Source organism: Halyomorpha halys, unplaced genomic scaffold (assembly GCF_000696795.3).
Source record: "Halyomorpha halys isolate HHAL.00 unplaced genomic scaffold, Hhal_1.1 Scaffold434.1, whole genome shotgun sequence".
Lineage (NCBI taxonomy): Eukaryota > Metazoa > Arthropoda > Insecta > Hemiptera > Pentatomidae > Halyomorpha > Halyomorpha halys.
In genome coordinates, this window is record NW_027114127.1 from 135,917 (window position 1) to 160,485 (window position 24,569).

At 29.7% G+C, this 24,569-nt stretch overlaps 1 long non-coding RNA gene across 2 annotated transcripts in view; it reads left to right on the forward strand.

The window, feature by feature from the left end:
* The window catches only part of LOC106682687 (uncharacterized), a 46,012-nt gene extending 21,945 nt beyond the window's left edge, over positions 1-24,067 (forward strand). Inside the window, exons 2-3 of one of the 2 annotated variants that reach the window (XR_001343469.2) lie at positions 1,313-1,615; positions 23,706-24,067. This is a non-coding gene — a long non-coding RNA (uncharacterized lncRNA). Of the gene's footprint in view, positions 1-1,312; positions 1,616-5,855; positions 5,921-23,705 lie in introns of those variants that run through there. The other variant, XR_010844507.1, reaches the window with a different exon arrangement.
* The last annotated feature ends 502 nt before the right edge of the window (positions 24,068-24,569 follow it).

Consider the following 24,569-nt stretch of genomic DNA (forward strand, 5'->3'; position numbering starts at 1 on the left):
ATTTATGAATAAAGAGGTTGGAAAATAAAAAAAATTGAATACAATTATCAAAATGATATGGGTGAAGATAGTAGGTTCATATTTCGGAATATGAAAAAAATTAAGAAAAGAAACAAAATGTAGATTAATTATTCTGTTAATAACTGTCAAGTATTCAAGCTAGTTTTTACATTATTATTTCTCCTATTATTTCTATTTTTTGATCCAATTTTTATTTCTTCCTGTTTAATCGATACTAACTGTTTTTAAATTATTTCAATTTATACTTATGCCTTAAGTGTATAAATAACAATGTCATCAGGGAATATAAAGTACAAGGCGCCTCTGTAGCTATTTGTCAAGTAACAATAGTTTAATATTGTGCTATACCTAGAAGTGAGTACAAATTAGTTTTTTATCTATGGATTCTTATGTAAAAATGTTAGAAAAACAAGATGGTTTACTTAAAATAATATTTACTACGTTTTCTAGAAGATCTATACGACTAATATGGTAATTTTTTTTCAAAATGGTCGCCTTTATTTTTAGGTTTATTACCAATAACTCCTACTAAAGTATTATTAGTATCAGAAATGCCATTATGAACCACTTTATAGTGTATTTAATGAGCTTCAATTTGAGCTATAATGAAGTTCTTTATGTTCAGTAATTCACTAGATACAATTGTTCTAAAATGTTTATTCCCAAAAAAACAGAGAACAAAAATTTTGTTAATTTATTTATGGAAATTTTGTGCCATTATTTAAGATTATTGAAACATTTCAGCCTTTATTTAAACATTTATTGCTTAGGTATCTGCCAAGCACACCCGGCCTCTGCATTCACGCAGCAGGCAGATGCGTACTGGTGAAGGTCAAATGGCGGAAAATACTACATTTTAGCTATAGGTAGGTCACTGCTGACATATATGAGAATTGTTTTAAATAAAGAGATTAAGTGACACTGGTTATCTGCTTCACGGATCAGTATGGCCGTGAACAGAGCTCCAAACGATAATTTTCAGAAATTTATATATTTTTTTTTTATCATCTTTATTGGAATTTACATCTGTACATAATTATACATTTAGTAAATTCGATGTATGTTATTATGGAGTTATACAGGCGTGTAGAGGAACTAACACTTGGTAATACTCTAATATAAATTGATATTAAAACTAAAGATTGTAATAGTATCATCAAAAGGTACAGTGGGGGTAGTAGGTGCAATTTCGCGAGTAGATAGTATTGTAACTGTATACAAGTATTAATTTATTATTGATACCAATTAAGCTATGTAATTCATTCTTTTTCTAATGGCCAAATATTTGTAGAAAAAACGCCATAGGCCATGCTAGGCTACCAGGCTGGTGTTGCCTCTCCTGAGTACAAAGATAACATCCACCAACCACAGGGCAGGGGATGGGGTTGGCTATGCTGTTTCCTTTGAAAATATACCTGAGGACAATAAGCGAAACCTAATGGAGCCAGTTGCTATCCTTTCCACTGGACCTCAGTTTGAACCTAGTCCTTCCACAAAGCAGAGCTCAGTGATTCGCTGGACCCACTTTGGAACACAAAGGTTAACAGTTTAACCAATAGCATCAAAATTTTACCTACACAGATACAGACCGAATGTAAGTACATATTTCAATTTTTTAAATATTAAATCAATCTGAATGTGTATAAGCATATAAATCTTTTATAAAATACTCTTTCTTAAACGACACTAGTTTCTCTTTGAGGCTAACAAGCCAACACAAATTATGTTAGCTAATTGCCTCAATTGAGTAGATATAACTAACAACTGATAGTATACGTGTTTTGTAGAATAGATTTGGTTCATTCCTCAATTACCTGGCACACAGACATAGATTTTGATACTGATCTATTGGTTAATACGTCGGCTATTATTAATATATTCATTTTTATACTCTTATTACGGAAAGAAATACTTGCATCTATACGGTCAGATAATTAATTTCCAACACCAATAGATTTGTTCCAACAAGCACTTCTGATTGTCCGTAATATACGGAACATGCGCAGTGCGAGATTTCGCCTCCTAAAACCAATACTGCGCATACTGTAGTTCCCGACAGTTAGAAGTACTTGTTAGAACAGACCTAACATTTGATATGAAAACGTCACCATCTGTTTACCTAGTAGTATCTTTCTATATCCTTATTTTAACTGTAAATACATCACATAAATAACATTTAAAGTGCATAAGAATAGAAATATTCCCTAATTTATATTGATTTTAGAACTATTAAAAATATTACTATAAGTTTGCAATTTGGTCAAGAATAACAAAAAAGATAAAATATGTTCCTCAATACGGGAAACCATATGTTTCCAATATAGAAATTACACTCCAAAAAGTAAATCCCTAAGAATAGTGGTCTAAGTGCATTTTTAATGGAATTAGAGCTATATTTTTCAAAATTAATTATTTGTTTTCCTAATTATCTTACAGGGCTATTATAATAGATACAAATAAATTAAAGTGGTGTGGCTATTACAATGTTGAATCCAGTTCCATTCTGATAGCTGTATTATCCAATAAGGAAGTTTTTCACTTAGATGGCAATTTTCTTTTTTGGCAGTACTGTCACCATTTTGGATATTGCGAAAGTGTAATTTTTACACGATGATAATGAAACCAAAACTAAATCTAATGGTGGTTGTGGAAATGATAGATATAAAATAGTTGACTAAACACTATACTTAAAGAGCAATTTAGAAAACGGAATCTGAATATTTGTGAGGTAAAAAGTTGGATTTCATGCCACCATCTTGTTTTTTGTCACCTACTTCCTAGCCATTTCTAACATAGGGGGAAGGTTATCCTGCATGTTACTACTATATTCTGATCAGAGGGGAAGTCGAGTTTTTATTCTGTTAGGCCGGCCCGAAAAAAAGGTCAATTTTTCCGAACCAGTAACAGATCGGCGTCGCCGCAGTTTAAAGATTGCTGAGGTGACACCTCAACACACTCGCCTACAACGACCTGCTAAGCCTGCCATTGCTAATGGGACCTTGGACATTAGATAGGAGAAAACAAATTAGATTTCATGTACCTAATTCAAAATCTACAATACTGCACATTACCCACTTATAAACAGCTTCATATCTAAGAAAACTGGTTGAATATATTGTTTGTTTATATTTGATTACATCTACAAGCATTTATACATACTAGTTCTCTCGCAATTTTTTTTTCTCTAAAAATAAAATATTTAGTATGTGTGATTATGTCAGTAGTTACGAAAATTATCAACTAATGTCAATACCAATATTACTTACTAACTATGTTATTTTCAATTATTAATTAAATATATTTATCTTTAAAAAACTCTCGGACGTTAAATGAAACTTACCACTGAATCTCAAACAAATTTATTATAGATTTAAAATACTATAAAATGTTCTCCAATCAAAACGCAGTAACCACCAGGACCAATCTAAAATCAATATGTGCCTTATGTACTTGGTAGGAAGGACAAGTTATTCAACAGGTTACCAACCCCTTAAACCCTGCGTTTGAAGCTCAAGATTTATTCCGAAATAAATATTTAATAGGGTGGTAACTATGAACTCTTGAGGCTAGTTTCTAGCCCAAACTGCTACAAAAGTGTTGGGATGGTTGCACACCCGCCCGGCCCCATCAGATAATTATTTTTGCGATTCAATACACATCGACGTAGAACGCCGTGCACGTTCTGTCAAATTTAATCCTGGACCACTTGTAGTTGAAAGAGTTGAAGCAACTTGAAGAACCCTAGCACCTTGAAGAGTTGAAGAACCCTAGCAACTTCGTAACCTCAGCGGTGCCGGTTAGGAAATTAGGGGGGGGGAGGTGAGGAGTAGTTGACTTATTTTTACAGGCGTTCCTACTTGGTCCTCCCATTCCACTATGGTTAAAACATACTAGCTACCAGTATATAACCCGCCCCATATGCCAAAAATTAGTACCCAGGAAGTAGAAAAAAAGTCCCGTTTATTCCGCGAACTTGACGTAACTAGACATGCTTGGCGCTCTTGATGACAGTGCACTGTTATTCAGATTACATGAAGAAATAAACAAAACTATCCAATAAAGTAATTTAATAGCCAATATAAAAAAAAAGACCCTCCATGCTCCATATTTGAAATACCTCAATTATCAGCTAGATCCAAAGTTAGAACTCAACTAATACTTCCTATATGAGACGCACAAAATCTGGTTCTATTGACTCAAGTAATCCTTCTAAAATATAATATACTATCGATGCTAATATACTTACCCTTATGTGTATTTCTCAAAAATTATTTCTTCCATCGATAATATTTAACTAAATACGATTAAAATTCATGTGGTAATTTTTAATAACATAATCGCAAGAAAAGAGAAAAAAAGAGATCTATTTACTGCAAACTTGGAACAGTCCTATTTTTAGTAGAATTCCTTACTACCTTAATAAATTTTAACACTTTTTTATATCAAAATTGTTTAGTATACATTAAAAGAATTAACATGAATGATCATTGGATTTAACTTGTATATGAGGAAACATGTAAAATGTACCAACTTTTTTTAATGTCAATTTCTATGTGAATTTTAGTGCTTTTCGGTTGTTTTCTTTCTCAGCGCCTGAATCCTAAGTAGAATTACTTTATTAGTTTATGGCCGATCATAAAATAATAAAGTGGGAATATCAATATGTATTGTTCTATTTTTGAAGAGAGTTGTTCTACTGTAAGATTTTACGCATTTTGTAATATTCAGTAAACCAACATATAACAAGATGTTCAAATCTGATATAGTTGGTACAAAGCCGAAATGGAAATGTTTCTGTCTTAGGTTTTATTTTGAGATATTCCACTTTGGCTTTGATATAACACAGGAAATTAAAATGTTAACTTATTTTTTTAGAAATAGCAATGTTAATAATGAACAACTGGTGCCGTGTGGACATCACACAACTTTTACATACCGCCCTACTTACGACTCCAAGTTTTGAGTACATTGTAGGGTTCGTATTCAAGTTATCTGTTTTCTTTGTAATTTTGGAGAAATAAAAAACCTACAACGATAGAAAGAATTTTTATTTTTCTGATGCTATAAAAAAACATATTTAGGGTTATTGGGGTGGAAATAACCAATATTAACTTTTCCCTTATTTAAGAATACAACAATATAATTATATAACGTCGAAACGTATGCTGGCAATCGGAAGAGATCGGGTGGTCACGGTTTTTAACCGTTTTGAATTTGTCAATATTTTTCCGTTTATCTTTTTTAGTTATACAGTAATTATTTCATATTTTGTATTTATCCATTATATATTATTTCCAACAATAAGTACTGGTTATTTATTGCAGATAAAAAAATATAAGGTACCTTAGAGAAAGTTTTTTTTTAAATTCTTCATTTTAGTTAGTTAAACTAAATAGTAAACAGGACAAATTCTAGCTGATATTAGAAAACATTCAATTGCAATAATTCAAAATTATTAGAACCGTTTTTGAGAAAACCTAGAAAGTGTGAAAAATCAAAGCTATAAAGTGGCAACCTCCTTCCCTCCCCCCAAATAAGATTAGGATATTGATAATTTATATGTGAACTAGGTTGGTGTTAAAGAGAAATATCTTTTGTGGGTCTAATTTTTTTCTCTCTCACCTACCCCGTAGTTTATTTCAAGCCATTAAAAAATTAATGAAATAAAATCACATTTCATAAATAAAAATTATGAATAAATTAGACCTTTGTGACGGAACTCGGCAACTCACGCTCTTTGTACAATTACATTATGACCTGAATAATTATATTCTTCATTCAAAACCCTCCATTATATTTTTTCTTATTATCACATTAACCAATCATATTTTCAGTTCTGAAGATTTTATTCAATTGACGATATGTTCTTAAGAGGATCCCTTAGAAGTTTCGATGCCTGGAGTATCATCACATAACAGGCATTTTAACTAGTTAAAAATTCAATAATTTTTAAAAAAATAATACTTGTTTATACCTAAAAATACAATACAAAAGTTGCAGGTGTTCGTTTAAAGTTTATTGGTAGTAGATTATTATTTAAAATTAGGATACTTAAGAGCAGACATAAAACAAAAATCTTTCAAATTAGAACTATTCTATCGACAAAGTACGTAGAGAATGACCCCTGATGAAATCAATATACGGGAATATCCGGGTGTAAAAGCCATGTCGAGAGAATCAAGCGTTTTATCTATATATGTGCAAAGATCAATCATAAAAACGGCCGTCCATTGCAGTTTTAAGATCACACTTATAAATTGGAATAGATTAAAAAAAAAAAAGCATTGAATATGTAATTCTGTTATTTAGTAAACAAAACGGCTTATAGGCAATGAGTGTAATAACATAAATATGAAAAATGCAAAGTTATTTTTAATACATAACCAATCAACAAAAGTTTCCTATGACAAGCTTTGAAACTTGAAAAGTCTAACGTAAAAAAAACATATCTCTAGCTTTAAGACCTGTAGTGTGATAATAATAATAATTTAATAAAAATCGTAAGGTACAAACATACAAGAAAATATTAAGGATTAGATAATTGTATAAAATAATTTTCAAGTGAGCTATTCAAGGAATGAAAAATCCCTTTAAATATTCCTATAAATAGTGATTCAAGTATTTAAATTATTTTTATTTTTGTCATTGAAAAGTCCCGGCTTTCTAAATCGAGGTAAATCCTTTCTTAGGATAACTTAACATTCCATAGTTCATTGGAGGAAGTAAATAAATATAAAGAATTTTTATTCAAAACTCGATTTATACTCCATTATTTTTATTTTTTTTTTTGAGAGAGAGAGGTTTGGGAATTTCGAAGTGAAACTTCGGTAGGCCTTAGTTAAAAGTTCCTTTTGGTTGGGAAGTTGACTTTGTAGTTTTTATCCAGCGTCCTTAACCTTTAAATTTCTAAGGGAAAGATATGATCTCATACAGAGAAAGTGAACGATCTCAAACAAAATCTAATATTCAAAACGATTTTATATTGGTAATTTTTCCGGTCCCAGGAGTCGAATTTTCCCAAAAAACGCAAGTAACGATATACAATTACAACGATTACAACGATTTTGAAAACCAAATACATGTAAATTTCTAAATAATTTGAGGATTCAATTGGAATTTGGAAATTTCATTTACCATAATGAACAATAAGGCCTTCCAAGTTTCATTTTGAAATTGTCAAAACTCAAAAAAAGAAGTTAAGTCTCGCAAGGTCCGGTAAACGATATTAAAATTATATGCATGATAAAATAAGATAAATAATGAAAAATACGGAAACCAAAAGTTACAAAAAACCACTTTGTAAAGATACTTCAAGACTAAACTAAATAAACTGCAATCTAAAATAAAATAAATAAAAAAAACGTTTTTAAAATATGACTGTATGCTAATCAAAAATATAACAGGCAAGTCTGTAAATGAAAAATATTTACTGAACAAATCATATTTAGCTTCATATTTATAATTTATACAAAATAATATAACTTTATACAACTCATTATGCTGTAGTGATATTAAATTAATAGATATAATAATTTTTTAAGCATATTTCTTAGCTTAAAAAAATCTTAATGCATAAATTAAACTATACTAAAACAAACCTGTATTATTCAGATCTTATGTTTACTTACCTTGATTATCCAAATTTTCAAACATTTATGAAACTTTAACCAAGCTAATATACAAGTAGACATTTTACTAACCACAAACATTTTTCAAAACTTTGTAATTTATGTAAAGTTGAGATTTTTAACTCCAGTCACACCGGACGTACTAAAGCTTGGATCATGAAAAACTTTAAATTTGAAAAATTCTAAAGGTAAATGATACATTTTGTAGCAACGATACTTATTCTCATTGACCTACTAGGAGGGACCCGGCACACATGTATAGTACTATTTATATTTATAGTACTGTTTCTAATGGAAAAACGTTTGAAAACCTTTTTTTTTTTTTTTTTAATAGATTGACGTTCTGATTAAAAGCAGTTTTTTTAAAAATCAAATTAGGAGCAGGAACACATGAACCATACAAAAAAATAAATTTTTTAGCCTTTATAAGTCATGTAGTTTTTGGATTATTTGTGAAACCACAATTATTGTTTAAATGGGCATGTATTTTTAAAGAGAAATGGTGGCCTTAAAAAAAACGGTCAAATGAAACAACTTGAAACAATCTCTAGAAACTAGGAGGAAATAACACAAGAAATAGAATAAAATTAAAAATAATCAAGTAAAGAACTTAGTTAATTTTGGACCAGTTATTATGGATTGACCAACATTGACTAAACTAACTAACAATTACAAGCAAAATACATTAACTCAGGACAATAAACATTATGTGATTTCTTGTTTGTTATTTACATGATGCAATAAAATGATAGAGCTAATTATATGTTAGAAGATAGTAACTAACGTACCTTGTAGTAACTCGCATTTCATAGTGTGAACTGTTTAATTACCGTTATACAACCTCTAAGATAGCAAATCGATTGTGCAAAAAACTGAAATATATACCACAATTGTACGACTTGTACCATTTTAGCCTGAAAATTAATAAATTCTAATCCAAATTATTTAAAAAATACATTCTGTTCAAACAAAACGATTAATTAACATATAATATTGTCTGCCAATATTATTTGGTAAGATGCAAATAAATGATCAAAAGTCAAATACTAAAACGTACATTTAGAATGGAATAGGTTACTTTAAAAACTAGATTAGTAAATTAGATATTTATTATAGTTTATTAATTTATCATGAAACGAATTAAATAAATAATAAAATATTTGATTTATCATGTTAAATATTTTTAGAGAAGCATGTCCGTGTCGCCTTACAGTTTAACAAGACCCTTAAGGCCATAGGATTACCGTGAATCTATGTCATAAACCAGAGATAATTCGATAAATAATCGATTAAAGGTCTCATTAGTAAGTAAGAAGATAAAAAGGCCGATTATTTTATCATCGACAAAAATAATTAATTACCACAGCAACATTTTTTTAAATATTATCTCTAAGATGACAAATGTCTGAAAATCTAATTATTGTCAACTCCTCGCCAAAAGACATTGTTAAATGAAATTATTGAAAAATTATTTTCAACATTTAGAAAAAAAAAAATTATTTGAACTAGAAAAAATATGTAAACTTTGAACAGACTCGAAAGTAATTATGCAGTATAAAGTTCATACTAGGACAGTTATTTTGAAATTAACTTAGGAGCATTACTTAAATTTTTTGGATACTTAAATTATAGAAAATAAAGTGGATAGATAATCAAGAATTATACTTGGATTTAGAAGATAATTAAGGAACTAGGTAAATTACAAAATTGAATGTTGGATAATGATTTTATTTTGAGTTTTCCTTTTAAATTCAATGAAAAGAGAGGAATTTCCAATTGGTTATAAATCTCGTGCATTCAATAGATAAAGAAATAGACATTTTGTAAAATAATAAGAAAAAACATAAAACGAAGGATGTTCAGTAGTAAAAACATTGAAATGGTCGAGATTGTAATTTAAATAATTACATTTCACATTATATAATTGTATTGTGCCTATTTGGAGAAATAATATAACAGGAGTAGAAACAATGATTCACTATTCAATTTTGATATACCTGCTCAATGATTCACACATGATAAATATTCAACCAACATTACAGCCCCGGAGTGTGAACGTCAAGATCCATTTCTAGGAACCGCCGTGAAATAAATTTTGAAAGAACCAGGTGGGATTCGAATCCTAAACCTGAAAAACTAAGTGCTCTGTGACCCTCGCCCCAGCCCGCTCAGCTATGAGGTCCTCATTGTTTATTTATTTGTGATAAAAATAGCTGACTAGAGATTAGTAAACAACTTTATGGTTAAATTGATATACTAACTTTAAATAATAATAAATTCATAAAATCTTAATAATACACGAGAGAACCATTTTAGTGAATAGCCAGAGAGAAAATGGAATATCATCTGGGTATATTTTTAAGGAAAATTTATTTTTTCAAATATTAAATTCGCAACTTTTTAATGAGTATAAGAACACTACAAGGGTTCGAAAAAAATGTAACTGCAACCAAAAAAAAAATTAGGAGATTAAATAGATGTTACAGGTGGCAGGAATTTTAATGTATCCTATAATGATAAAAAATAACATTCTATAATGATAAAAAATATATATATCTTGATGTAAGCTACAATTTTCACCCATAATCTCGTGGCATACCAACTGATAAGTTGGTGTATTGACAAAGATTAATAAATGTCGAAAAGTTACCGTCATATTGACAGATCATCTACGACTAATGTAGAAATTGCGCTTTGGCTAGATAACGATAAATCGATAGATAAAGATAAATTATTTATACCACTGATTATTATTTTAGATTTAGTTATAGGTGAAGATTATATTTGCACAAATTACTGTTATTCAATGCAAAATTGATATTTTAAAGAATTTATCGTTCAATGCTATAATTAACTGGAGAATTCGTACCAACAGGAATGTAGGATTTACCAACGAAAATGCTTGAGAAATTAGATTTTGTCCTAACTATTAAAGAGACGGTTCTTACTGGACCGGAGTACCACGAATAAAGAAGTTAAATAAACAAAATTAATTCAATTAGTCTACATCATAACAGTATTTGAAGGAAAAACTTTAATTCCAAGCAAGTATAAATGTTCATATCTATGCAAAATGTCGGAAAAATTCGATGTATAGAATCGAAGTTTAAAAGATAAAATATTTTTTTTAAAAAAATTTTATTCGACCTCTGTAATGGATCCACCTTAATGGAGATGTCTACAAAGTAGCTTCTTCTTATACGAAGTAATAATTACTAAATGTTTATGATTGAAATTTCTAAATAAAACAATAAAAACAAGAAATCGAATTAATTATGTGCTTGGATAGTATGTCACTTTTAAAACTAAAAGTTCATAACTTCAATAGTATAAGTATTTTTCTATCTATTTTGTTCCGTAGTGCAATTTTAGTACGTATTCTGTTACGTAGTGCACTATTAGAAAAAAAATTAATTCAGAGAATTAACCGCCATGATTTGGAGACAATGGCGAAATCATTAAGGTGATGGCGATGGTAAGCAATAACCATGTCATTAACAACCTTTGATGGGTTCCTACAGAAGACCTTGTGTTGTATGATTCACTAGGCCAAATCTTGTAGTAATGAAGAATCATGGAATAAATACTTGGTAAGGAAGTACGGTTTCTTGGCCAACGGTGGTACAAAGAGATGGTTTAATCAGGATCATGCTCAACCACCAGGTTTTTCCTAAATTAAGAGTACCCAGTATATCAAAGGCTTGGTGCACCCCAGTGAGTCAATACACTAATATAACAAAATAATAGAAACATAATAAGAGCTTATACGCTCAAGCATATTTTCCGCAAGGGCGAAGAAAAAAGTAAAAGGCTGACAAAGGACAGTGGTCGGCAAACTTAGGAGCATAAAGAGCCTATTTCACCTTTAAAAGTAACGTGAAAAATTGTTAAAAGCCATATTTATATATTTTTTAAAATTATTTATTAAATAACAAATTCATCATATATTGCTTCATATAAATAATATATTTGTGTATAATTGATAAGCTAGTAGTAATCTTAGGGCCGCCGTCAGCTGACTAGGAGTCCGGGCCAAAACTATTTGCGGGATGCCTTAAAGCCATATTTTTTTTCTCAACAACATTAATGTAATATGGATTAAGGATTATTGCATCAACAAAACATTACTACATTATAATAGCAAAAGTCAATTATTTTAGATCAACAAGAGTTTATTACTTAACATAACAACGTTAAAATCAACTTCTATCAGCACACACGAACTCCTGGCTCCATGTAGTTAGCCATCTCTGTCTCATCCAGATGGTAGGTAAATGTTTAGTGGAAATAACTATTTTTATTAATTTCTACAATGTGCTACCATTCCTTTCCTAGGAATCCAAGAACTACGGAGCTGCATTCTATTAAACATAAATGATCTATAAGTGTTAGTTTAGAATAGAGAAATAATCTCTCTGAGTGGAGGTATGGTACCTATATGTTGTAAACTAAACATTCCGCGTTCTATAAAAAAAAACCGTGTACACCAAACCAATCTCGAGCTACTTTTCTAGCTTTAGCTGCCAGGTTAGGTAGTGGAGCATTTCTTATTATTATCTTGGATAAATATTTATTTTGAAATATAAAGATCTATTCCACCTATCCGAAATAAAAGTGTCTTCTCTTAAGTTAGGGTGCAGCAATGGCCTCATCTGCTTTTGGCATTCTAGATCGGAATTCTGCTCCAGCCCAAAGAAATGAGGGCATCTGATACACGTTCGCATGTGTCACAAATTATGACTGAGCATTTTTAAGAACAAAACAAATAGTCTCCACAAAAGGAAGAGAACATTTACCTTCAGGTGGCTAAAACAGTTATCATAGCGGAACAGAAATTATAATGCAAGTAAGGTTACCGCGAATAACGGTTTTTTTAGTTTTGTTTTCTTAGATTTTTTTAAGGGCAGATAACTATTGCTGAATAAATCTTTAACATGCCAATATCCAGTTTATTGTCAATAAAATAGTAAGGAACCGATAAATCTTATATTTTACGAGACTTGATTAATATAAATAGCATTCTATGCATGTCTAAGTAAATATACTTAGCAAACCACACAATAAAATAGTTATATACATTTTTTTAATTAATTCAATGAACCTTTATGGTTTTGGCTATTTATACTGCAAATTAACACAATGTGATAGCAATTTGGCGATCGTTCGGCTAATGGGTTTTTAAATTACTTGTTCCTAAATTTGTTTTAAAAAATATATATATATCTTTTTGAGATATATTAGAGTAATTTTGACCCGTTACGCTTGATACAGGTTAGTATCAAAATCAGAATTCTAATAATATAACTTTTAAATCAAGTGAAGAGATAGTAGAGATTGGTAGGGGGTCGTTTGTACACAAAGTAGTTGACGTGTTGGTCTAACTAACCTCGTAACTGTAGCAGCGCCGCTTCGAATCCGGCCAGGGATGGGGTTGACTTTCATTTCGTTGCGGTCCCGAAGAATAAATAATTGGTAAAAAAAAGGTTGTGATTGTTGGAGCTGCGAAGAGCGAGTATGAAGTTTTTTCCATCAGAAATTGTTGCTTAATTCAGAAATTTATCACTACTTATGTTCTTGTACGGTTGGTTCAACATATGTGCGTGAGTGAGCAGTCAGTCTACAACTTGAAGAATTTACTAATTATATCTTAAACCAGAGTACAATAAGACTTTGAAAATCTTTCTGAACAAATAAAAATTCAGATGCCTCATTAAATATGTTTCTTATTGCGTGAAAAAAATTCTACTTCATTTTATATTCAAAGGTTTAATAAATATTTTTCTAATAATAATGTGCCCACTCAACTTATACGTTTTTGGAACATTTTTATGACTATAGAAAAAAAAATAGACTGAGCATTAATATAAATTTATCAATGGAAATTAGCTGTCTTCATTTTCTCTAAATTTACAGAAGGGGAAAAACTATTAATTAAAATGTATTTTAATAACGGAAGATTAGACTAGAAGATTAACAAAGAAAGCTGAGAACGCCCCTCTTATTTTAATCCTTTCATCTTATTCATATCATTATCAAATCAATTATTATAGAAAAAGTAAAAGAATTTGTGACAAAGTAATACTCAAGGCTAAAAGTAATATTTATGACTCAAACAACAGTAAAATAGTTCCAAGTCAATAGAACTACACTAAGTACAAAATCTTAGAGTCTTAAATATGTCATAGTGCGCATGGAAGTGGTTAGTAAATGAATAATCTTTTTGTTTTATATTATATCAAATATCTAAAAATAAGATAAATAATCAGAGAATTGTCATAATAATATTTCAACTATTTTAAACCGTCAGATATTGTAGCTTTTGAAATATCTCGGATATTATTTAAGACATTGTATTAAATGACATTTGTGATGTATACGTTTCTGTATATTATAAATGTTATATCCAAAAGAATAATCCCTTGTAAACGATTATAGGTAATGCAAACAAACATTATCTGTTCACTCTAGGGGGGCATGTTACAATGTATTTCTAAATATAAATATCATATCTTTATTAATCTTTACATCGTGAAAACATAATGCCGTTATTAGAAATACAATCAAACTTCAAACCAGTACAATATCAAGGCCTATTAATTAGTAAAGCAAATTAATTCTACTTCAGTGAATAAAATAAGTAACACTTTAGTAACTTAAAAATAATATAAATTAGGAACTATTTCTATTTTATGCCCAATCTACACAAACACTAACTAAAGTGAGTTTTAAAACTATTATATCAGATTAAAATATTATTTATATCATTTATAAAAAAAAATCAATTACATTACTGTGATTCCTTCTCTATGACGATATTCATGGCAGATGGTATTAAGAAGTAAAATTTTAATTCTGTGAATTTTATAATATTCAAAAGTAATACAATAAAATATGATAAAATAACTAGTGGTATAACCAACTACCTTTCCATTAAAAAATCCCTTTGACGGAAGTAACTACAACAATCAAATCAACATCACTTACATTTGTAAAAGTCGTTATATGAAACCAAGGCTGGTATGAAAGCCATACTGTTAACGCCGTAATTTATTACAAAAGATGACTGAAAATAGTGAAGTCACAAATAATAAAAAAGATGCGGTTATTTTTATGGTACTAAAATAAATCTCTTAAACACCTAAAGCGTCACAGAATGCTTTAAATCTTTTAAGTAATAAAGATGATGTCCATTTATTGTTACTCACGTTGTGATGCCTTGTAACACTGAGAAAATGTATATAAGAAACAAATAAAATAAAAATTAAAACATTATTCTAAAATCAAGTCAAAAATAATTAAATCGACATCCTGAATAACGATTTGTTTTTTAAAACTGTATTTAGTATAAAAATAGTATAGAGGTATGTATAAGCGACACTTTATTTTTTGAGTTTTTTAAACAGTTTATACAACATTTTAAGGTATGCACTTTACTTTGCAACTTTCCAATTGCAATAATTCTTTTTTGTTATTTTAAAAAGCTTGATAATAAAAAATATATATTTTAAATAAACAGTCTCATTATATTTTTAAAATTTTAAAAAGTCGATTTATAAAGTTATTGAGAATACATTTTTTTTATTTTCTATAGTATTTAGATACTAATATATATTAATATTTTATAAATTTATTATTGTGTTGGATAACTATTCATAGATGTACCTTGATATCACTCAAATCGCTTTTAAAAATCTGTAGTAAAAATCACTGATAAAAAATAAACAAAAAGTCAGCAAATTGCATAAATAAAAAGTTTCACTAATATAATCCTTATAGTAATAATAGTAAATCTAATAAGATCAAAAACAAATTTGAACACAGTTTTCAAGAGATAGCTTTCGATTTTCATATGAATAGATTCATTTATACTAACGATATCACTAAAGATATACTGGCAATACTAATATTAAAAATTGGTTTAATACGCAATGTCTAAATAAAATATAAAATGAAACGTACTTACAATGCTATAAATATATTCTAGTATTTAAATCAAGTTTGTCCAAAATATGATAGGATATTTTAACTATAAAAAATATCATATATGATGCATTTAAATAAATAAATCTATTTGTACAAATTATTTATCAACACATAGTATATTAGTAGGTTAGTTGAAGATTTTAAGTTTTTGTAAAATCAATATTAGTTAATTGCTATATTTAAAAAATAAAAAGAGTCAATTGAAAACGTGAATAGCAGAAATGACAGCATTGAATAAAAACTAATGAGAATTGTTTTCCTCAACGGTTAAAAATTATATTACACAATAGTTTAAAGAGATAGAATATTCCCTAGATTTGTGAATTTAAAATGTTAGTAAAAACAAGAATAAAAGAAAACGTAGAGGAATGTAATAATTTAGTTTTGTTACATGATCGATTATTTCGGAAAACATTATTTTTCTTCTCGATACACATCACCGACACGACAACACACTATTAAAGTAAAGTATTTTATACGTAAACTAATGATAAGAGACAAAGAATAGCGAACTCACCATAAACACCACAAGCCGCTGGAAGACTGAAGCTCTGCAGGAGCCCCCACCACCGATTGACCCAAATCCAGTATCTCCAACTCCTCGGCTCTCTCTATCTCTCTCACATTGTCACCTAACTATGATCTATGTTCTACGATATTGTTTAGGTTTTGCCAATATTTATATAATGGTTGACGTTAAAATGGTAAACAGATGCCTATTGTTAACTAGTACGATTGGTAAGGTGTTCGTTGCCGACCAATTTCATATATACTTGTATCCTATTATGAATCTAGTCTTCGGACTTAATCCCTTGTAGTACAAGAGCCGGGAAGAAAAAAATAACTATGTATTATTACTATTCGAAACTGATGAGTCATAAGTATAGGTAAGGGGAATAAAAAATGGCGGCTATTTCAAAATCTTAAAAAACATTAATTTTTTATTCGGAGCTCTATATCCTAAAAAACTACCAACGGCACTACAAAATCTAAAAGAACATTATTCAAAGAAGAGTAACTTTGCTAAAATATTAGCCCTAATAGAGCTATCAACGCCCAATTGTCCTCGAAATACAGATTTTTAAAAAGCTACATTTCTTAAAAATAAACTGAAAGTAGTAGTTAGTTAATTTATTGTGAGAAATTTATATCTCAGGAAATATGTGACGTACAGATATCTATTACCACTGAAATTAAAGCTAGTTTAATGGACTATAAAGAAGTTTATGACTTTTATAGTAGGAATAGTATATAGTAGTAGGAATAGTAGTTTTCATGATATTTGCTAAAATAAATTGATTTATAGTTGTTCGGACAATAAATTTGATTTATGATAAACTTTATTTCAGAAACCATTGGACGTACTGTTGTCTGCCAGCGCTCAAATTAAAATAGTTCATCAGTGTAAGGGTAGTAGTTTTTATAGTTTTTATGATATTCGCATATAGGTATAAATTTGGCAAATGAAAATTTGTCTGAACAACGGTAAATCAATTTATTAATTATCACAAAATGTCAATTTCTAGTTGTTTGAATCAAACGTTTGATTTTTGGAAAAGTATATCTCTAGACCGATATGTCTGCCAGCACTCAAAATAAAGGATATTTAACTTACCATAAAGTAGTTTATGACACCTATCTTCGTAGGGGTTATAGTTTTTATGATATTCGTAAATAAATATAAATTTGACAAATGAAAATTTGTCCGAACAACAGTAAATCAATTTATTTTATCAAATATCATGAAAACTAGTACTCCTACGAAGATAAATGTCATAAACTACTTTATAGCCCATTACACTAGCTTTAATTTGAGTGCTAATAGACATCTGTACGTCAAATGGTTTTTGAGATATATTTGAGAATATATTGAGATTTTTGTGAAATGTTGCTTTTTATAAAGCTATATCTCGAGAACTATTGAACGTAAATAGCTATAGTAGGGTTTATATTTTAGCAAATTTACTCTACTTTAAATGATGTTCTCTTAGATTTTCTGTTTTCGTTGGTAGTTTTAAGGATATAGAGCTCTGAATGAAATATTAATTATTTTTAACGTTTTGAAACAGCCGCCATTTTTTATTTCCTCAAACTATACTTGGTAGACTCATCAATTTTGGCTAGTAATTATACCTAGTTTTCATTAAAGTAATCAAAAATTGGTGTGATATAACTGCTTTTTTTCTCCACTTGGGCTTTTGTACTATTGGTTCTTGGTTAGATGGTTATGGTTTTAACCGAATAAAACAAAGTTCTAAATTCATAAACAATATTTAATTCTTAAAAATTGTAGAAATAAATATTTCATTAATTATTATCTCTAGTCACCATAAATTATTTTAATATGTAATAATAAAAAATTCTGGTACGGTTCACAAATTTCGCTTACCACCATAATTACGTCCCCAGGTTTTGAATAGGTTGGTAGTGGACTCTTGTTTAATTCATTGCTCTTTTTTGTTTTTATTAAAAAAATTACCAGAAAAGGGGAAGATTTTCAATAAAACCTTTTAATTTTTTAGTTGCGATAAAACTATATATATTTTAGGATTCTTGGAGTGAAAATAACGAATTTTATCTGTTTTTCTGCCAAGAATAAAACATTTTGACAAAAGATAAGGAAGTCGTAATGCGATCAAGAAATATCGGGCACCCTCGATTTTTTTTTTCACCTTATGTATTCATATAATTCTTAAATATTTCGTACTTCTTCATTGTTTATTGTTTCTGACAATGAGAAATTTATTCTTGTTATTTATTTTAAATAAGCAAAACTAAAGGAAGTTTAGAGGAAAATGTTTTAAAAATTCATTAGTTAAGCACTCTCAGACTATTCAATTAGGATAAAGCCTAGCTGATATTAATTGTACATTCGTAAGACGAGCTTAATCGAAATCTAACGGTTAAGAGAAAAACGAAAAATGTGTAAAATCGATTCTATAAAGATACACTTCCGGCAAGTCGATTCTATCGAAAAAGTTGCTATCACACTCCAGGCACATACCCGCCTTAAATATGTAATTTTAGTTTCGTGCCACTTTTAGATTTTGAGTGAGGCTAATTTGATAGTACGACTAATTTGATAAGACTTGTTTATTTGATATTTATATATATTGACAACATCAAAAAGCTTATTTCCATAAAAAACTGAAATTTGAAATATTTCATGACCCTATACTTCCAAATAAATATTTTATGAACAGGTAAGTGGAAATAAACATCTGGTGCGGTTTGCGTATCATCAAACTTTCACACCACACTACTTACTGAAGAAATCAGTCTCATACGTATTAGAAAAGCTATTCGTTTAAGAGAATTATTATTATTGAGAATGACAATAACTTTCATATATAGGATGGTTAAAGTAAATGGTCCTGTGAACAACGTCCGATATATTTCTGTCAATTTCAGGAGGGGGGAGAGAAAATGGATTTAAAGGTATCTTTTTCAGTTTTTAGTGCATATCTTGAAAACGGGGCGGATCTTTTTTTTTTTTTCAATTAACCAATTAGATCTTCAGAATCCATTTGTCAATGCTATTTATGAAATAATAAAAAACTTTATTAAGGAGAAAAAATTGTGTATAATAGAGAAATATTTCTTTCACTAGGCCAAGTTAATATCATTTCGTTTCGTTCGTATGACCCAAAGCCACTCCCAAGCATGTTTGGTTTGGTAGAGTCGTGTTGAACTACAATTTTGCAAGGACCGGAGAAAGCGAAAAGTTGGAACACAAAAGTTTGCATTTTTCTGTTGCTATAACAACCCGTATTCGAGCATTTCTCCAGGCACGACTATCAAATAACGAATAACTTTCATCCTATCAAGAATAAAACTACTAAACAAAAGATAACACAGCCATATACTTATGAATGGGGCCGGAGATTGCGTGCTCTCGGCTATTTCCGATTTTCTTCAGTTTCTCCGTTTCTATTTTTCGTTAGTTAACTATTAACTTCTTTCATAGTTTAAATTTATCCATTTTTTTTTACTGTTAACAATGCAAAATAGTTAATTATTTTCAATAAACACAATCAATTGAGGAAGATTTTTTGAAAATTTGGAATTTAACTCCTCGAAAACTTTTTTTTTATCTTTATTGGAATTTATAACTCTATATAATTATACATTAAGTAAATTTGATGTATGCTCTTATGGAGTGATAAAAGCGTGTAGAGAAACTACCTACTCATTGTAGCACTCTAATTTGTAAAACGTAAATAAACAACAAGCTGCCGAAAATCAAACTTTCCTTCTAGTATAATATATCTAATATTTAAGATCTAATATTTATTAGATATTTTTAGCAGATATTTATTAATTTAATAAACCAAACATATAATGTTTCTTATAAATTTTATATATATTCTGCTGTTTTAAGTAAGAAAAAAATCACTGAATATTTGATAAATAATTTACAAGATTTCATACAAAGTACTTACACTAAATCGATACAATTTTAAATTATACCGTCTTAAACAGGAGTTAGTTATTGCTGAATATTGGAAAAATTCTTTAATTAATTCAAACATAAAGAGCACAAATATTTATCTGTTGGTAGTTCTGATACAATGTTAACGGAACACAAACGAGTGGATGCCGCACAGGCGTCTTTTGATTTGTGCCTCATGTTGGGGGAGAGATAGAGAGAACTGAGTTAAAAGGGGACTTCCACAAAAAAAAAAAAACTTCTAATATAATCGTTTAACATGGATTAATATTTTAGAAGCCCGTGTTTTCAGGATTTTTGGAACTAAATGTAAGAGATGTTTGACAAAATAAAAATCAGCCTCCTATATTAATTTTAATTTAGTAGACATTTCCCCTAACAGACATGACTATTTAGTTTATGTGTTTTAGTTATTATTTGTAACTAATGTTCAATATTTGTATTTACACAGTGAAGTAAACTAATAAAAAAAAAGTAAAATAGTATAAATAAAAAAAATCATCTTATGATTAGTAATCTTATCTTACACCAGTAGTCGCTCATTCGACAACTTTATCATAAAATGTTTAATGAATAATTATTTGGAATTTATCGTTTTTACCTTTTTTTTCAAATTATTAATTCTCTTAACATCTATCGGTACTCTACTGGATAGATACGGAAGGGTGAAGGGCTGCTAACACTTTTAATAACAGCACTAACCACGTCCTTGAGAACCTTTTTTCTTACAAAACGTTAATTGACGTTTTACGTCAATTAAGTTATATCCAAAGAGTTGCTTATTTCGCTGACGGTGAAATACAGGAGTTGATTTAAAAGAATGTTGTACTCCCCTGATTACATGAAAATCGTAAGTCTGGTCATACTTTATTTACTTATTCTTGTTGCAAGAACCTAGGGCCTACTTTTCTAGGAACTTCCTCCACTTTTATAACTCGAACAAACATCCGCCATCTCCTAATCTCCATCTTCTTTAATATTTCCTACATCTCGTCCAGCTACCATTACTAATTTGATAAGGTCACATGATGTTCCTCTATTACTAATTTGATATGGTCGGCCTTCAAGCAGGCGGTTGGCGTTTGACTGATTCAATATCAAGAATCAATATATCTGAAACTATTAGATGCACAGATGCATATTAGCTCCCAAATTAAATCTAGTTGAATGTGCTATAATGTAGTTGATAACGTTTATCTTCGTAGGAGCAGCATTTTCATGATATTCGCCAAAAGTAATACACAAAATATTGATTTTTCATATTTGGGGAAAATATTGCTTTTTGAAAAACTGTATCTAGAGAAATATTGAACGTAAAGGGCTAATATTTTAGAAAATTTACTCTAATTTAAATAATGTTCTATGAAGCTTTTTTATGCTGTAGGTCGTTTTAAGGATTTTGAGCAACACGAGAAGAATGAGCCAAAATGTTGGATTTTTCTCGAATAAAATAAACTTCAGAGGGCCTAATATCTTAAATACATCAATATTTACTTTTTAATGACATTTAATGTATTCCTTGTATAGTCTAGGTAAAAACTGAACCATTTTCTAACAGAAAATAACACGATTTTTTAAATTTTTTATAACTTCTGGAAAAGGCGCCATTTTTTATTCATGCCTTGGTTGGCAGAGCCATCAGTTTTGACCGTTAGTTGTATATAGTTTTCATTAAAGTAATCAAGAATTGGTGAGAAATACTTCATTTTTTCCGCCAAAGGACTCTTGGGCTAATTATGCCTTAGACATCACCCATGTTTCAAAACCATATGTGACGACAGACGACTTTCTCAGGCATCAAATCTGGACAGCTGAAATTTTTGATTCTGAGTATACATTTTTTTTTTTCACTTCTAGCAAGAACTTTTCTGCTACAAAAATATCTGAGCGTAGTGAGATGATAGTACCATGCCCACGATTTTCCAACAGCTGAAATAATTAATGTTTTGTTATATAATAAAAAGATTTATTTTTAGGGAATTGATATAATAATACCGAAATACATGTATTGTATGTGTTCTCCAACTTCAAAAATGACGGAGGTATGGCCGCATGAACCCTCCAAATGACCGCAGTTTTTGAAAAGAACAAGATGATGGTAATGGCGAATTCAGTGAATCATGACTGATGATTTTGATGTCAAATCTGTGTGACCTATGATTTTGGAATCAAATCTAAACAAAATCGGCCCAATAGTTTCTAAAGCCGCAGACAACCTGTGGTTTATAACAAACAAATTTTTTTTATTAGAATTTCGGGTTCTACGTTTCTCAACACTCACCTTTTCACGACATTTTGGAGGTAATTGGAGATTTAATTTTTTTAAATTAAAAAAATGTATATGTCGATTAAAAAATGTATATTATTTTAAATAAAAAAACAAAAATTAAAGGAAATGACTTGGTGTAACTAACCAAAATGGTGCTTCTAGAAGCTATATATAATTTATTTTCAACTAGGAACATAAATGCTCCAGTAGTTGAACATGAGTAGTGCTGGGTCTTATTGCCCACACTATATTTTAGTCAATATGAATGAAGTACAATTCAAACATAAAATAATATACATCAAATTAATAAATTAATTTTTTAGGAGAGAGAACGCTTACGAAGTAATTAGCCTGGGACGCCAAAAGTCTTAAACCAGTCCTCAATTTAGCGACTAACGACTCCAACAATTATGATGCATTCTATAACAAATTGAAAGACTAATAAAAATTGTATCTCATTAAGAGAAAAAAATAAACTGATGATGTTATTCATATGTAAATGGTTCCTCGTAAAGAAAACAAATTAAAAACTGTGAAGGACGAATGCGCTCACATGGAACCAGTGATATATCAACTTACTGTACCCCTGTCAGAATCATGTAATGATTTACTCTACTTACGGTTTATCTGTTATAGTTCTGTGAGGAAATTTAAGGAATTAGAAAATATGGAAACTTAAGAAAACGGAGAGCAATAGCAAGGATAGCAATGCTTAAAAGTGCATTTAACTGATACTAAACGAAATATATTCTATAAGGAGAGAACTAAATATCCCAGATAAATAGATTGTTTTATAATTGAATATTAATTACACGAAATTCGTCCAATTTGTTTTTCCTTTCTAGCTATTTCTGACATATGGAGGAAGAGGAGGTTATCCTGTAGATTACCACCCTATTTTAACCAGAGTAGGAAGGTTGAAGCAACCACGAAATTAAAGTCAACCCGCCCAGACCGGGATCGAACAGGCGCCGATGCAGCATCGATGTTTTTCAGGTGACGCCTAACAAACTGACCTACAGCAGCCTCAAATTCATCCAATTATAGTTAATGATGTTGCCAAACTAATTTATATCTTCTTTAATTCCTTTTTTGATATTTTATAGTTTTATTTTTTGAAAACTTCCCTTCTCTTTTTAAAATGCTTTGCTTTTTTTTATATGCTCTCGATGATATTATATAGCATTATTGTTATATAATATCGATTTCCATTTGATGTTATCTAAACTATCGACTATCATCCTTCCCTACAGCTACGTGACATTTATTAAACACATATTTAATTACATTGTTGAAAATATGTTGTAAAGTTGTAAAATATACCATTATATATTAGTTTCCAATATACTTACAGTGACACTGCTACTATCTGTTCGTCATCTATCTAGCTGCTGCTCGAAGAGTTACGGGCCAACCTTACCCGACCTGACTGCCCAGACGTGAACCACCATAGACTTCAGCCAAACTGTCCTCTCATATCAATTTTTAATAATTGCGTAAATACTTTAATTTAACTTGTATGTAACCATTTATTATATTGTGACATTGCTAAATTTATAATTTGAATGAATAAAGATTACAATAAACTCTTCTGATCCACTAAAAGTTAACGTCATGTACGTAGCATCTCTCGATGGAGTTTATTAAATCTAGAAGTATCACTATGGCAATCGTATTGTTAATTGAAATTGAACTGTATTATATTGAAATATTGAATTGTGCTATTATTTCACTCTACCTTCTCTGGATCTCCCCTCCTTCTTATACCCTCCTTATATCGTCCTTTCGCCGGGGTGTACAGCGGTGGGATTTTCATCCTGCGGAGATAACGGCGAATAACCATAAAACTCGCCAATCTTCCAGTCAATTAACCCGCTATTCAGCATACCAGGTGCTGGACAATGAACAGGCATTGCCCGAGGCCTTCTCCTGTTGATTACCTCAGCTCTTAAATTGGTACCAGGACTAATTACACACAGTAACTGGACATACTTAGTTTTACGTTATTTGCTATTTACTAATTCTAAATAATAAAGTGTAGTTTTAATTAGAAACTGTTTATGATAAATTATCTATCTTAATATAGAAGCGGCTATCAAAATGGATCTGACACTTTGTTTGAATTTTTATAAAGAGGAATAGGTTGAAAAATACACATAAGTATAATTGTTTAAATTCATAGAACAATTTTATAATTTTAAACAACAATAATAGAAGA